Source organism: Pteropus medius, unplaced genomic scaffold, assembly GCF_902729225.1.
Source record: "Pteropus medius unplaced genomic scaffold, Ma_sr-lr_union100, whole genome shotgun sequence".
In the NCBI taxonomy this organism is placed as follows: domain Eukaryota; kingdom Metazoa; phylum Chordata; class Mammalia; order Chiroptera; family Pteropodidae; genus Pteropus; species Pteropus medius.
In genome coordinates this window covers 16,099,310-16,115,373 of record NW_024340849.1, presented here as the reverse complement: position 1 = coordinate 16,115,373, position 16,064 = coordinate 16,099,310, and the positions used below count along the sequence as shown (strand labels likewise).

The 16,064-nt window shown below is 36.9% G+C and overlaps 1 protein-coding gene across 1 annotated transcript in view; it reads left to right on the top strand.

Moving 5' to 3' along the window:
• DCC (DCC netrin 1 receptor) overlaps positions 1–16,064 on the top strand; it is a 983,855-nt gene that overhangs the window by 770,468 nt on the left and 197,323 nt on the right. The window lies entirely within an intron of this gene.

The following is a 16,064-nucleotide window of genomic DNA, read 5'->3' as shown; positions in this document are numbered from 1 at the left end:
CCAATTTGTACTTCTACATCCCTTCTCCTTTTTTGATGGTGATACCTTCATTCCTCCTGGTGTCTCTGTTAAAGAGACTGGACTCATCTTCGAAGACCCTTCGTGGTTTGTCCCACCGTTTCACACCCTCATATTCCACCATTTATTCTCTTGAGCTCTACTTTAGGCCACCTGCCTCATGGACATACATGTTTCCATATGTTCGTGTACTTTCTGTGTGTGATGCAAGTTTCTGCTTCCGGGCCTTGATTATGCTCTTGTCTGTTCTGGGCATCTTCCTCACTTCTTCCCACCCATCAAAATCTTAACCAAGCACCAAGCCAATGGCCTCAGATCCACATCTACCTAGAATTTCTTTGAATGTCTACTTCTTTTATAATCATCACCATATGTTTGAGGACCTGGTTTCTTTACACATTATCTTGTTTCTTTTCACCGTGCCTCTACAACTCATTTTTATAACCTTGCTATCCTATCTTGAAGATATTTTCATTGCATTTCTCACATATTGCATGGGCCACATAATAGGTACTCTGTAAATTTTTAGAAAGACATTGCTTGGAGCAACTAAAGGATATCATCTCACATAGTATGTCTATTTTTGTTTTTTTTTTTTGTTTGTTTTGGTTTTAGTTTTTTCAATGCCAAGGGGAAAATGAGACTTAGAGGCTAAGAGACTTATTCAAGAACATGAAAAGCCGATACCCAAATCAAAGTTCTTGACCTCTCCTCTATGCTCTTCTTTTAAAAACAACTTTATTGAAATGTAATCCACACCATAAAATTCACTCTTTGAAAGTGTACAAGTCAATGTTTTTAGTATGTTTTCAGAGTTACACAACCACCACCATAATCTGATTTTAGAAGATTTTTATCGAGTATCTATTAGCAGTCAGACACCATCTTTTCCACCCCCCAGCACCAGGTAACCACTAATCTACTCTCTGTCTCTGTCGATTTGCCTACTCTGGACATTTTATAGAAATAGAATCATATAATATATTGTATGTTGTGATTAGCTTCTTTCACTTATTAAAATGTTTTCAAAGTTCATCAATTTGTAGCATGTATCAGTACTTCATTTCTTTTGATTGCCAAATATTATTCTGTTGTATAAATATAAACCTCATTTTGTTTATCCATTTTTCCCCATCATGGACATCTTGGTTGTTTTCACTTTTTTGGTTATTATGAATAATACTACTGTGACTATTTGTGCATCAGTTCTTGTGTGAATGTATGTTTTGTTTCTCCTGGGTAGAAACCTAAGAGTGGAATTTAACCTTCTAAAGAACGGCCAGCATTTTTTCCAAAGTCATTGTCCCATTTAAATTCCCACCAGTAGTGTGTGAGGCTTCCAACTTTTCCATATCTTTGTCAAAACTTATTATCTGTCTTGTCATTTGTACCCATCCCAGTGGGTATGAAGTGGCATTCATCTCACTGTGGCTTTGATTCGCATTTCTCTGATAGCTAATGATACGAAGCATTTTTTGTGCCCTTTCTTTTAAACCCAGCTTTTCCCTTACTTGACTGACTTGTATTTTTCCTTTTAATACCCTAAAATGAGTAGTATATCCCCCACGATTTTCCTTTGGAAATGAATATTATAAAACAGCTTCCTTTATTTGCCATTATTGCTTATAATTAGAGAATCTTGGCTAGAGTAATAAATTTGATGAGAATTACAAAAAAGAAAATATGTCAGAACTCACTATTCAAACTGCAAAGTACCTAAACTAAGCTATAGTTATTACCGAATATAACTACATAATTTTCTCTTACACTAAGTTTGAACTGGATAAAATTCCTGGTCATTTTTTTCCTATTCTGCATCTGACACTACCTGAAATTCACCATTCTATTCAGGTCTGTCAATGTTGGGATCTTGTATTTTCAAATGCTTATTTACAAGCACATCTGCAAGAGTGTTAATGAGGAATGGGTGATCCTTTATGTTTCAGGATTGTCAAGTTGAGTGGACACAGCTCGAATACATTCAGCTCTGTGAATAGCAGATTTCCAAAGTGTAATACTTACTAAAACCCATACCAGTTACATCTGATGAAGATTCACTTATATTATAACCACAGATATAATTATTTTGCAGGCATAAGAAAATAAACACTTCAAAGCATTCAAAGATTCCCCTGTGAGCACTGTATTGCAAACTTATTACCTTGAAGGTAGCCAAGAGTTTTCATTGTATCTATAATATTTGATTTCCACTTGAACATAAGCAACAAAAATGAATTTGTAGAAAGTCTCTATGGTAAATTTAGTCAGAAACAAGATTAATAGTAAGAGTTGTCTCTGGCTTTCTTTCAAAGGATTTTTTTTTTTTCCCTCAGGAGGGGGTCATTTTTCTGTACCCTGAAGCATCATAATTTTTACAGATTTGTCAAAAAAATATTTTTAGCAATTCAAATTAGAATTTATATGATTTGCCCATATGCATGTAAACAGAACATGTGGTAAATATGCAGTTTAAAGTAGCCTCACATTGATGTTAGGAGGAAGGAACACATGTACTTCTGAATAAATAAAATTGAAGTGCAGAAGGATGATCACTTTATTAAGCACATTGGATTGAAATTAAGAGCTAGCCTTTCCTTTCACCCAGGAAACTGTTAAGACATAAAATGCTTTCTTACATATTCAATAAGCTCTTCTCAAGAATGTATCTGATGAGGATTTCCCAGCCTTCGGTTTTCTCATTTGCGGTGCCATTCTCATTCTTCCTCTCTTTCTTCCTTTTGTTATTTTTGCCTTTAAAAAAAAAAAAAATGACAAGATTCACATCTCTGTCTAACTGCCGAACTCTCTAAAGTTTTAAACGGCAGTGTTTTTATAGGGGAATCGGAGTGCTGTCACATCCATTTCAGGAAGCCTCATTTCCATTCTGTTTTCTCTGTCTTCAAAATGACAAGTTGAGCAGGATGAGCGGGCCAGCTGCGGCCACCGTGTGTCAGTGGTACAGCCTCCTGTGCAGAGACGCTGTGCAGAACGAGGCTGGATGAGCAGAGCAGGGAGTCGGGCTACAAACAGCACCACCTTCAGATGGTGGGCAATTGCTCTTCCTAGACTGTAGTCTCCAGGTCATTTACGCAAGAAATGCGGTTTTAGAGGAAAGAATACCGTCCATTACTGAACAGATGGTTTCAATGGGAAAGGAATCTCAGGGGCAAGTTTTAGACAAGTTTAGAATGCACAACAAAAATATCTTATCTCATTATTAGGATAGAGCCTGCGTATGTGTGCATATGTGTGTGTGTGTGTTTAAGTGCATTTGTGAGTGTGTTTGTGGGATGAACATTTTGACTTGCATGACCAGTTTGATGAAATAATTAGTGAGTTTCCCATTGAAATTTTACAAGATAATGAAATATGATTTTTACAAAAATATAAGTTTTTATCTTTTGTCCTTTAATAACACACATATATTAATTACTCTTGCATTTGCCAAATAGAAAGATGTCCTAAATTTAGCACCAATGTTCTATTTTACACTAAAACCTAGCAACATCCTTGGGCACAAAGTTTCATCCAAGGTAAATGGTTTAACTATGCTATCCCCTCTCCACCATATCAACCCAGGTCCTAGTAGAAAAAGCTGAGGAGAACTTTATTCTCTTGAATGCAAGAAAGGAGAATCGAAAGGCATAGAATATTAACAATAGCAGCAATGATAATACTGATGGCAATAACATTAAATATTAATGTTTTCCAAGTACCTGCTTTGTGACAGGCACAATGCTAAGTGGTCTGTGCATATTGTATTCTGGGTTCTCATAATAGCTTCACATGGTTGGTACTGTTATTAACCCCATTTTACAGATGAGGAAACCGAGGCAAAGAAATGTTAAGAAACAGTCCCAAAGTGCACGGCTGGCTGCAAATTCAGAAATTATACATGGGTAACTGGACTCTAGAGCACGTCCCTAACATGAGACGAGTGTTGTCCAGAGATGGACGTTTCTTGATTTTATCCGAGAGAATAGATGGCATGGGACAGATTGAGTCTGGGAAAGTCAAAACGAAAGGAGGCTTCTAAACGAGAAGAACAGCATTCTTTCTTTTCTTTCCCAGCTTCGTTGAGATAAAACTAACATAGAACAAGATTAATGTTCTTTTTTAAAGCAGGGGGTGGGGAATGAGTGTGGTGTTTTCATGAGGCAGTGGAAAATCCAGGCTGAAAAAGCAGACTGCGCCTGCTGGGCAGGGACAAGAAGCACTGCAGTTTGCAATAGAGCCTGTCATTCTAACTGGATAGGAAAGCCAGGGAACGAAATTCCCTGAGTTTTTGTTTGCCATCCCATTTCTGAAGATACTAAATAGTTTGCAAATTTGCCCACTCACCTCAGAAGAGTTCTACCCATAAGCTCTTGGCTGCGAGGATGCCTTTGTTCAAACGTGGTAGGGGATTTGAAAAATCTTTTTAAGCTGTTGCAAGTTGCTTTGAACATGTTGGTCTGAATATTTTACTGATCATAAAGACTGCCTAGTCTTTTTTGTGATTCTTTGCCTTTTTATTTGGGGAAGGGGCAAAGTATTGAATATTTTTGTGTAAGGGCAGGATGTTCAAAATTACCTTAAAAGCCTAATCATGTGTGATTAGTTATGTAGTCTCAATTCTGGAATTCAGACAGACGTTATAATTAAAATGGCTGTTTTGAAGGCTTGTTTGAAGAGATGAGTGTCAACCTGGGATTTACTTCCAAAAGAGAAGAATAGCATAAAGAAAGAAATGGATGCTTACTAGGATTTGCATCCTGGGGGTCTTCACCCTGAAATGATTAGAAGAAAGAAATTTGAAATAAAAGACTTACTATCCATTACAATTTTACCTTATACCTCATGATATAAACAAAAATGTGTTTAGCTCCAAAATATCATATTGCACATAGGTGTTAACTGTTAGTCTTTAAGAATATTTTGTTACTCTAACCCCTGCAAATTTGAACTCTGCAGATTTATCCAAAGAAGTTTTGGATAAAACTTGTAAGGTTCAACAGATTATTAATACAAACTCTTCAGGATTTCTTTTTCCAATATAAGCAAGTAATACCTACATACTGCTTACCATATGCCGGTACGTTATAAGTACACTAAATTTGTTTATTTTAATTCTCACAATACACTGTGAGGTGGGTACTATTACCTATTTTACTGATGAAGAAACTGAGGCATAATGATTTTACTAACTAGCACAATGGAACATAGCTATTATATATCAGAAGTCAGTGTTGAATCCAGGCAGTTTGGCTCTTGAGATCTTGCTGCTCTGCTAGCCTCTAAGGATAAGATTAAAACTGTGTGTGTGTGTGTGTGTGTGTGTGTGTGTGTGTGCGCGCGCGCGCGCGCGCACGCGCATGCACCTATGTATGATACTGGAGTATTTTTCTTAGTAATTATAAGTACTTGCTTTTCTACAGTCTAGAAAGGCACTACTAAATGCAGACGTTCTAAGCAGTCTACTATAGAGATACAGATGACTATATACTCGAAGGTGATTTTTAATTGTATCACTACCTAAGGAGTGAAGGAAGAAATGTGTGATAGTTATTTATTGCTGTATAACAAATTATCCCCAAACTTAGTGGCTGAAAGCAACAAACATGTTTCTGTGAGTCAAGAATCCAGGCACAGCTGAGCTGAGTGCCTCTAGTGAGGGGCTCTCATGAGGCCGCCATCAAGGTATGGACTGGAGCTGTGGTCTTATCCCCAAGCTTGACTGGGGAGGCTGCTTCGAAGCCCACATGCATGGCAGTTGGCGGTGCCCGGGTACCGCTGGCCATCGGCCAGAGACATCAGTTTCTTGCCACACAGACCTCTCCTTAGGGCAGTTTATGTCATGGCAGCTGCCTTTCTTCAGAACAAGCCAGCAAGAGGGCAGCTCAAGACAAAAGCCACAGTCTTTTTGTCACCATCACTTTTTCTGTGTGCCATGCACTGGAAGCAGGTCAGTGGGCCCAACTCCAGGGAAGGGGGTTACACAGGAGTCATCAGGCTCCATTTCTGAGGTTGCCTGACAGGCAGTGTGTCTTTCCTTGTCAGACTCCGTTAAGTCACAATTGCCACAGAGTAACAGAAGACAGTGGATCTGGCCTGTTTTTATAGCTAATTAGCACAGCAACTTATTTTCTATTTAAAGCTTCTTTTTAGAAAAAGACCACTTGTGTACCCTCCATTAACTTCACACCATTTCTACCCAGTTTGCTGTGCTGCGACGAGATGTTTTAATTATATCTTCTCTGCCTTGGAGTGAGTAGTCCTTCGTGACAGGGAAAGGAGACTTAGATTTTGGCAGAATTGACTGGTTAATTTGTTTAAACAAGTAGTTACTTCAGGCAAGCAACTGATTGATCCGACCCGAGTCCATTTAGTACATGGCTATTTAGCCCAGTTAATCAGATGGTGTGTTCATTTAATTTTAGGTCAAAAAAAGACTGAGAAGTAGAGTAGATGTTCCCTAACCTATTTGTCCGATCTAAAAATAAAGGGAAATATAAGATTAATTATTGAAATATTTCAGGACTATGTAAAGTTACATTTGATGAATGATTATTCCCATCAGGGAATGATATCAGGTTTGAGTTTGAAACACATTCTTCCTCTGGGAGCTATCAGTTGTCATTATTTGCCAAAATGTCCTTCCAAGATATATACATTTTTCTCCTGGTTATCATTGCAAATGATCCTGACCTATAGGATAAATTGATAATGAATCTATTTATGTCACATTTATTCATATTTCAGATTATTTTTATTTCCTCACAGAATTCATTTATTCATTCTTCAGTCATTTATTTGTTCAGCCATTGTTTATCACTGTGGTACAACTCTAACTTTTGCATATTTTTCAAATCTCTTTGTAAATCCAAGAATATTTAGTACCTTGCACTGGACCAAGGTAGTGAAATTTACATATTAGTATTTTCATTAGGAAAAAAACTTTAAATAATTAGGTTATCTTTTGATTATTTCAGAAAAGCTGTTCAGAAAAGCTGTTTAAATTAAAAGAGTATTTAAATACCACCAAAAATTGATATATGATTCTCTAAGAATGAAGCTTCATGTGAAGATAAATAAAAGGCCGAACACAAATATAGAAATATAAATTAACCTAGTGAGAGAAGAACGCAATTATTGATTGGATCCAAACCTTGATTATGAGTCAGTGGCAAATAGTAAAAGGGGGATAATGATCCATTACTAAATGGAAATAATTTAGCTTGATTATTTTTGAATTTTCAAGAGCAGCAAGATCAGCCACATGCAGACAAGTGGTAGAGAGTTGTAAATTAAATGTAGTGATGCTGTGATTATATTTAAGGTACCATAATCTTATTTAGTCCCACAGAGCCAAAGTATGAGCTCTTATGAATAATAATCACCTTATGTTTTTTCACAATAAGAAATTATATGTAAGCCTCAGAATTTTTTTTTAGGTTGGTGAGAGCTGTCCCTTTTGTGTTGTTAGCATTGGTGGTTGGTGTGGTCCTCTGCTCAGACGCATGCAATGTCTGACCAGCTTCACCATGATAAGATATGTTGATAGTAGATAAATATCTATATTGAATGATTTCAGTCAATATAGATATTCAGTCAATATAGATAATTAGTATTAGCAAATTATGAACTGGTTAGGATTTAAAGAACAAATGTCACTAAAAAAAAATCTCTTTAAAAAAAATCTCAAAATATTAAATTAATAATAGTCCTTTCTAGCAAGAGATACTGAATTCCACTGTAAAAATTAAATATTATATTTCATAAGTGCCCCAAAGCTGACTGCTTGCAAATAAATTCTGGGATTGTTTTACTGGGTTTCTTGCCATTGAAAATGTTCTTCTATACCTTACATCTTTTTCCCCCTGAGAGTATATCTCCTTAGGTTACATCTATTTCTGTTGCTCCCTGTTTTTCACCCCAGTTACTTCAATATGAATCTTCCATTCAAACCAGCAGCACTTTAGGGGCTCACTCCTCTCATCCAAGCGAGCCATCTCATTTGAGTCTACACATCACACATGTGGCCCTGGCACATCTGTGAGGCACCGGCACATATGCTTCACAGTCATACAGAAGCAGCTCCATTCCACTGACAATGCGCAAGAGCGAGAAATCAATAGGGCCCCAGGCAAGCCCGAGGAAGAGAGTTAATTAAGGGATGTGGAAGAGAGAAGCATCATTGACTAGCTGCAAGATAAGTTTAAAAGGAATTTTTTCAAATGTTTAAAAGGAACTTTTCCAAAAGGAAGTGGAGGATGAGGCAAAACAAGAGAAAACGATGCCCTCACTTTTCAAAGACATACAGTTTTTTTATATATATATATTAAAACTAAATTACACATATATAAATTTATGTTAGTAAATTTTATAAATCCCCACAGAAGTTGGTGGGGACAATGTGTGAGAGAGCCATTACCGACTCTACAGAAGAATCCCAACATGTTCTATCAATCATGGAATGTGTGTAAGCACGAAATTAAAGGAATTGCGATTGTTCCTATATCATCCAGAACTCCGTAATCAAGTTATAATTTTACCACTTACAATCTACTGTCATTACTTTTGATTTCTAGATATGAAATAAGTGTGCAGGACACTGAGGATATCACACCATTTGCATCTCTGTTCTGTATCACGTGTCTCATGATTCCAGTGGAACTGGGATGATCTGTGGTACCAGCAGAAGCGGTTCAAAAGATGCTACTGATGCTCACACACTTGGAATGTCTAATTGAAAGAAACAAACACAGCTTTATCTGTAGTCGTAAAGGAAAATATATACAGTAGGCCCCTCCTTATCCACAATATCACGTTCTGTGTTTTCAGTTACTCATGGTCAACTACAGTCCAAAACTATTAAATAGAAAATTCTAGAAATAAACAATTCATAAGTTTTAAATGGTGTGCCATTCAGTAGCATGGTGAAATCTCTTGCCGTCTTGTTTCGTTCTGCCCAGGATGTGAGTCATCCATTAGTCTGGCATATTCACACTTTATCATGTGTAATCTTCTCAATGATCAGATCTGCTCTTGTGATATTGCAGTGCTTGTGTTCAAATCACCTTTATTTTACTTAATAATGGCCAAAGTGCAACAGTAGTGATACTGGCAATTCGGATATGCCACAGAAAAGCCGTAAAGTGCTTCCTTTAAGTAAAAAGGTGAGTAGAGTACAATAAGATATTTTGCAAGAGAGATACAGAGAGACATAGTCTACAGTCACATAACTTTTATTACAGTATATGGTTAAAAATTGTTTCATTTTTATATTAGTTGTTGTTTTTAATCTCTTACGGTGCCTAATTTATAAATTAAACTTCATCATAGGTATGTAAGTATGTATAGGAAAGAAACATTGTATCTATGGAGCTTGGTAATATCCACAGTTTCAGACATCCACTGGGGGTCTCGGAACAGAGGCCCCTGGTTAAGGGCCCGGGGACTGTGATCCCATCTAGGGCCATCTTCAACTCTGAGTACTGATTTTTTTAAAGAAACCATTTACCAATGAGTCATTAGTATAGATGAGACTTTTTTTTTGTTTTGTATTAGACCAGACCCATTAAAGAACTTATGTGGGACACCCAAAGTACATAAGTAGTTGTCCTTTTTTGTAACATATTCTCGTTAGTGATGTAGAAGGGTAGATGAGAAGAAACTCAAAGATTTTCTGTGGATAAATTATGGATTTTTTTCCTAATACTATCTGGTCTTGACTCCTGTTGCTAGCAGTGATACTGTCACTTCTTGGTTGTTGTTGTTGTTGTTGTCGGCGTCGTTTGGCTCTATTGCTCCTTTTCCGTTTGCTCTTTATCTGCCTCCTGTATTTTCTCCAGCATCTGGCATGTCAGTAATCAAATATGCTTTGTTTAGTACTGAGGATCTTTGCACTTGCTATTCCTTCAGCTGGGGTCAGCCTTCCTCCAAAACTTTAAATGTTCACCACCATCTTATCTTTGAGGTCTCAGATAACTTGAGGATCAATCCTCAGAAAGACTTTACCCAACCTCCCAGCAAAACAGCATCCTCCCTCCCCACCGTTGCTTTCCATCACATCGCCCTAATCCACCCTCTTCACAGAACATGTCAGTGTTGAAATAGCCTTTAGCACCCGTGTATTTGTCTCCTCATACCAGAATGTAAGTTCCTAGAGGTGAGGACTCTGTTTTATAGTCCACAGACATCAGAATTGGGCCAGTTGAATAAATGATTGCATCTTTGTCTCCACAGATTGTGGTTTCAACTTTACAAAGATGCCAGGCTAAGAAGGTGAAGTATTTTCTATGGGCAAAGATGTCATTGCAAGTTGTATATGAGAAGACTAGACAGATCTATTCTTAAAATTAGTTTAGATTTTCAGGAGCATATTATTCTCAGTGAAAGAAGGAGGGATTAATTCAGAAAACCCAGTTGAACTCTTATCCATATTACAGATGGCTATTCTTCTAGATTTTATTCAGAATCTACCAACCTAATATGGATTGCCATTTGCTTTTAAAACAAACTAAGCTTTTGTTGGTCAAAGTGTGGTCTGTTGACCAGGGGCTTCAGCATCAGAAAAGCAGTGGTTAGAAAAGCAGTCTCAGGCTTCAGATTACTTCAGCTGGATTCAGATCTGCATTTAACAAGGTTCCCCAGGTGATTCTTGCACATAGCATTGTGCAGAGCATTGAACCCCAGACAATTGCATCTTGGGTAGGATATATTCCAAAAGGCAGAAGAGAACCGTCTCAGCTGTAAGGCTGCAGCTCCCAGATCTTGTCCTGTAGTGGTAAAAGCCAACTGCACTGAAAATTTCAAATTACCAATCAATGCAAATAAAGATAATTAGTACTTGATGCCTCGAATGCGTGCTCAGGGTACTGAGAAAGTAAAGATCTCAGCTTTGCAGAACACTGGAATTAGTTGAGACTATGATTGCCTTCCCATTATAGGAAATAGAACATGCATTCTAGAAACTATTAGAGAACAACATAAACCCATATTTAGTAAAGTGCTGGATTCTGAGCTTAAGGCTATCATTGCTATGCAAATTCTGAGAAAGTAAAGATGATTATTATACAGTGGAGCCAGAGAAGGTTTGATCTCTCCGTCTCTCTCTCTCTCTCTCTCTCTCTCTCTCTCTCTCTGTGTGTGTGTGTGTGTGTGTGTGTGTGTGTATGGGAGAGAGAGAGAGAGCTGCAAAATTACATTCATCTTCTTTGGAAAATTTAGTCAACTATATGATCTCCCACAGCCCTAAATTCTTCATCTGAGTAAACATGTCGCAGAGAGAGTTTTTCTTAATTAGTCTGAAGTTGGTAGTCTTCTTATGCAACCCGTTTTGCTGGTTTCTTTTAGTTCATTGTATAACTGTGTAACACAGAAAAAAATGGACCAAAAACCTTTGGCCAAAGACTAATGCCATGATAGTCAAATAAAAGCAACATGGCTAGTTTGAAAAATTGGTGATGACAAAGAGTGAGCGACAACCCACTTACAAAAATCAAGCAGCACTAGTAAAGGTTTCTTCTGTTTAATTGAGCTAATGTGATACTTGATACAAGTGGGTAATCACTGGTAATGTGTATGAACAAATTTTATTGAGTTGAATACTGTTTTTTTTAAAAATCAAGCTCCAATAGTTTTTCTCCCTTTATATTATATCAGCAATGCAAATGAAGATAGTGTTTGTGAGTTAAAGCAAGTTTCCTTAAGAATCAGTTATTTTTAAGACACTGGTAAAGCATAATGTTCAAAATTTTAAAAATATTACTACCATATAAATGTAAAATGAATGTATCAAATGCTTTATTCATCTTGTTAATTAATGACTGAACTAGGAAGATGGCAAAGCTGGTATTTATGGGCACTTTAATAAAGGAATGTTAGGATAAAATTGTTAGGGGACTTATAAAATTGGTTAATATCCGTTGGGGTAATAAACTATAAACTGACATATTCTTCTCTACTGGACAGAAATTGTTTGAATTTCCACTGGACAGAAAATGTACAAGTTAATCTATAACATCACTGAGCTAGAGTCCCTTAATCACTAGTAGACGGTTAATTTAATAAAGTATATTCTTCTAGATAATTAAATGATCCTTGTATAGGTATGTTAAACCCCATGAAAAAAATGACATCTACCTTTGTTTCTTATTTCCAAGTTTTAAGTAATTTTGAATATCATTATTTGTATTTAGACAGATCACACATGAATTCTAGTTCACCCTCCATTGCCCTTGCTTTATTTTGATTGGAATTAATAAACAATTTAATTCTTCTGAATTCCTTAGGAAATAAGAGCAATACCGAATTACTCTAAATGTCCTTTTTTTCCCCAGTGATCTTTCCATGTTGGAACCTACCTAAAGCCATGAGACCCCATAAAATTATGGAACAGCTGGCGTTTATTGATGTGACTCAAGGGAGAGATGGTTGGAGCTGAAGCGGGGTGATGATTTTGCAGATGGAAAGGAAGGGCTGAGTTTTGAGATACACCTGGAAAATAAATCAATAGGACCTCATGCTTGCTTGAATACAGAGGAGTCTGAGAGAGGAAAGAGCCAAAATTGATGGTGAGATTACACTAGAAGTAAATATAATCTTTGACATTTTTAGTTTCAGGTACTAATGAGATATTGAGGCTAAGATGTTGATGAGGTAGTTAGAAATTTAATTCTTAGACTTGAGTCAGTATTGGAACCAGGATTATAGCTTTCCTAGGTACCATTGAGCGTGGTAGTTGAAGCCATGGAAACTGATTTAAAAATGGTCACCTAGGTATGTAGAGTGTTAGGAACAAAAGACCTAAGACCAAGCTCTAGTTAATCAGTGCTAGGTACTAGAAAAAGAAGAGGCAATGAAGACTGGGCAGTCAGACAGTAAGAGCATTAGAATGGGACACTCCAAATGCATGCAAACTGCTTAGAAAGTACAAACAAAGATATACAGTACTTTCAACACAGAAATAAAGATTAATTTTAATTTCCTAAATATTAATAGTTCATGCTCCTTTCTAAATTGCCAGAAACAGTATTTGTTTTAGGTATTTTATCATCTTTGGTAGGTCTGTGAGATTGTTAGAGTGGAAATGGAGTTGGGAGATCTACACTTTTCCTTTAAAACAAGAGTCCATCAAGACTTACCTATCTCAAAGATTTAGGAAACAAAGGAAAAAATGAAATTCGAGGGACCCAGGTGCCGATTGATTCAACCATCAGTCAGTCTTTTGAGATTTTGGCTGCCTCTTTATTTAATGCCCTCAGAGTGGATTGGGTTAAGCTATGTATGTATTCCATTTAAACTGACTGTTGGAGACCCTGGAAACTCTGGATGGATCATTGTTTTACCAGATACAGATTATTACAGACATCAGCCTGAGCCACTGAAAAGTTTGACATAACCAGAAATAGAATTGTAAGTCAGTTCTGTCATTGGGCTACTGTATGCACATTGGCCTGCATCTTCTGCAGAGTGAGACTCCCAGCCAGTCACCTCACTTTGCAGTCTCACAGTGTTCCATTCACTTTGTCTTTGGGTTGAATGAGGGTGATACTGTGTTGCTCGTTATTCATTCATCACCACATTTGCTTTTCAGATGAGAACATGACCCCAAGTATTCATCCAGCACTGTCAATTGTACTACTGCTTCGACATTCTAATAGTTGACTTGACAGCAGATATAATTTTGACAGAATTAGAAAATCATGTGGAATGGGTTTGTCTCATTCAATTTCGGACAGAGATGTTATAGAATTATTTGTCTGCCCCAACTCTCTTCCCTTTGCAATCTTGATGATGCAGTGGAGCAGCAAAAATCAGTAAGCTAGTCTCCCAGTGAAATCTCCCCTCTTTCAACAGACCATGCCCAAGTGATCCTTCGATCATCTGGAGAAATAAAGCCCTCACTCTACAGAAAACCTCAGCTCCACAGGGCCTCTCAGAGCAAAGCAAATCAGCAGCCAGTCTGGCATATTTATGGCCAGTGGGACTCCAGGTTGCTCCATACATTTGTAAAGACACCAGCTATGATAATAGTCCTTGTGACAGCAATTTTCTGCTAAGTTCCCACGCAAGTATCAAGAGAGAAAGCGAATGGCTTATTCCAGGAGATTGACTGTAATATTTTTGCTTCTTTGAGAAATAACAGTGACTATAAGTTTTATTTCATTGTTAGCTATTCTGTATTTACATAAATAATTGGGACTACAACAGGTATTTTATTTTTATTTTTCCTTAAAAGAACAGAAAATAGTATGCTTTTCTCTTAAGTGAGTTGATTTTAATAAATAACAAAAGTCTAAAAATCATCACAGGTATGTGACTGGATAAGTAGCATATACATGACACTGAACACCTAAATTAAAAATGCAAACATGCCGATATGTGACATCATGCATAATAAAACATCTGAATAATTAACCTTATGGCTCTTTCATTCACATACTTGGGACTTTTATGGGCCTAGAATGTGGGAGCTCATACTGATCTTATTTTCAAGAAAAGACTAGAATTTTTTTACATGGAGAGAAAAAAATTTCTTTCAGACTGGAATTCATATTTGCTTTGTGGAGTAACACTGCCATAGCAAGGTGCTTTGCATGATTCTTAGATGGGTTAAATCTGAATTAAATGCACCATACCGTCTATATCTATTCTGTGCAATAACAGGCTTTATGATAAAGGGCTATGCTAACTCCTTTAGTTGACACAGGGATATATTTACTGTTTTTGCATTAATGTGGCAGAGCTAACACAAGATTTCTTTCTTGTATGTTCTTGTCTCCTTCTGTTCTCTCTCTTCTTGTTTGTTTCCAAAAATCCTTCTAGATTAAAAGAAAAAAAATATCCCCACTGATGTGACTTTATCATGTCTCCTTAACATAATTAATTTCAGTCTTGTTCTATTGGGAACTCACTTTTTGGCTCAGCATTTAGCCTTGTACAGCACTTGGAATAGTGCACTCATCATCCTCACGACAACACAACGAAGTTGCTGTTGTTATTCCCATTGCGTGAATGGGAAGAATGAGGGGCAGAGAGGGGAAGTGACTAGCACCCAAGAACTCACAGTATTTAAGTGTTAAAACTGAGATTCAGATCTAGCCTATTTTAGAAGCCCGTCAATTAATCTTATGACACTGCCTCTTGCTTGTCGAATGAATGAATATGAAGCACTGAAGCTCCATCATGGGAGATACAATCTTATCAGATGCAAACCGCTATTTTTATTTTCTACAGAAATTTAGATGTACTATTTCTCTTCTTTCTCAATATTGGGTTTATTTAATAGCATAGAATCTCATTACTGTTTACATTTCAGAGATTTTTTTTTTTTTTATGAGTGTTGTTGTTTTTGGACCAGTATCTTGAGAAAACAAAATGATTTTGAAGTTGCTGAAGAAGGTCATTCTACATTGTAATACCAAATCGTATTTCTAGTCTCAAACCTTTGAATGTCCATATGATTGACATTCCTTTGTGAAGATTTGGGGTAAGATGAAGGAGCATGTTCTCATGGGGAATTCTGCTCTTTCCTGTGACCCTCCCGTCTTGTTGATCGCCAAGCTTCTATCACAGGTGCATTCCTCTTTGACAGGTATCCTCTGGTATGAAATATAGAATAAACAAAAAATATCATGTGACCATATGAGTTTCTTTTCAACTATAAATATTTCTTGCTTGCTAAGTAGTCCAGGGGATAAAAACTTTAAATCAAACAAAGACCTTGTCCCCAAGGATTATGAAATCAACTTAATGTAGTGCCCCGTACATTCTCCCATTTAGAGAACTACAACTTGGATAAAAGACTTTCAAAATGAAAATAAACGCACTCAGTTTAGAGAGTTTCTCCTTGCCAGCCTTTTCAGGAATGCTGATAACTTGGAAGGGGGAAGAAATGACTTTATTCACAACCTACCGCATGCCTCACTTTGACTAACAGTATCATATGTTAATTCTCTCAAGGATCCTGTGAGGTTATTATCTTGATTTTTTTTTTTATTCCCACTTATAAAACACAGTTAAAAGCACGGGCATGTCACATGGCTAGTAGGTGTCAGTAA